Here is a 1,816-nt window from a genome sequence, read left to right as displayed (position 1 = left end):
GGGGGGGGGGGGGCAATGGTTTTATAACAATTAATTTTTTAAAGGCATCGTTTATAATTTTTCGAATATTATTTTATAAGCAAAGTTAAATTAACTTATAATTAACCCAATTTAAAGTGTGAATATTGTAGCGATTTAATATTGGAAATGCTTAAAACACATTTTAATACTATATAAAACAAAATTAAATTAATATTTTTGTTTTTATTAATTTATTTTGAGCTGTAGATTCTATAATTATATATACCTGTCAATCACTACCCTCCCCCTCCCTCTCTTCCTCATAAATATAAGATTTTCGGCACTTACTCCGCCCCCGTCAGATGCACCCCATCCAGCCACGCCCTGGTCCGCCCTATTTCTTTTTATTTCTGATCAATGATCATGAACTTATACATCGTCGACAATATGAAGGATGAAAACGAAGTGTACTGGGTGTCCCAATATTTTTACATCTAAGTCTACAGGGTGTCCAAATATCTTAACATCAAGATTATACAAAGTGTAGGGACTGCAGATTTAATTTCAAGCGCCCTTTCATATCCTATTCACTGTACAGCAGAGCCTTTAATATTTCCGAAAATATTCAACTTATTCTATAACAGACGAAAAATTAATGAACATTTTATATTGGACACCCCCTGCAGTTATAATGTTGCTTCATGATTGATTGATTAATTCTAAGCCCAATAATGTAGATCTTAGATACAAGATAGATAGATAACAGGGTTGGTTAGATAGATAGATAAATAAATAGATAGATAGATGGAAACATAGATATAAAGATAGATAGACAAACAGACAGACAGGCAGACATGTAAATAGACAGACATTCAGATTCGATAGAGAGACAGACACTAGACAGACAGAGAGAGACAGGTATATGGAAATAAATACGGACAGGCAGATAGACAGACAGACAAAAAGATAGACAGAAATACGGTCGGATATACGGATATTGAGATAGACAGATAGATAGATAGAAAGAAAAATAGATAGAAAGATAGATAGATAGATAGATAGATAGATAGATAGATAGATAGATAGATAAATAGATATGTAGATAGATAGATAGATAGATAGATAGATAGATAGATAGATAGATAGATAGATAGATAGATAGATAGATAGATAGATAGATAGATAGATAGATAGATAGATAGATAGATAGATAGATAGATAGATAGATAGATAGATAGATNGCCCCTGGGGAAATTACAAAACTTAGTGTTTCTTCTTTAGAAAAAATAAAATAGTTTCTAGTTGCTTAAAGAATTTGTCGCGTCCCGCCCAACTAAAAGAGATTTAACGGAAACTACAGAATGCCCCCTCCCCCCCTATTTTCCGTTTTTTTTCGCGCACATCCGATATAATGAAGCTTGTGCCAGCTCTCCTATATTTAATACTAACCCCTCTATAATCCTGAATAAAGATTTGATTATGTCGGATCTAACCCGACTATACGACCCTGGATTGTATTTTTGAGTCAAGGAATCCGTCTTGGGAGGTTTTTAAATGATTTACAAAGCATGTCTTCCCATTGTAAATCCCGAGTTGAACTAGTTAAACTCAAGAATAGGATTCTATTGTCACACCAGATGGAGTTCATTCTTCCGTAGACCGACAATAAACCCGCAAGGTTTGGTGCCGAGCTAGTGCTCTAGGTCTGACCCGGAGTAAGGTTTCAGCTCCGGAACTAAAGACCGGATAAAGGCCGGCAGGATGGTGACAAAGTGCTGATCTAATCTCTAGGTTCAACCTAGAGTTCTATACTGATGGATACTGGAGAGAGAAGCAAACCTGGAACCCTGGGGAG

The sequence above is a fragment of the Eurytemora carolleeae genome, unplaced genomic scaffold, assembly GCF_000591075.1.
Source record: "Eurytemora carolleeae unplaced genomic scaffold, Eaff_2.0 scaffold146, whole genome shotgun sequence".
NCBI lineage: Eukaryota > Metazoa > Arthropoda > Copepoda > Calanoida > Temoridae > Eurytemora > Eurytemora carolleeae.
The sequence above is the reverse complement of the archived record's forward strand: the minus strand, read 5'-3'. Positions refer to the sequence as shown.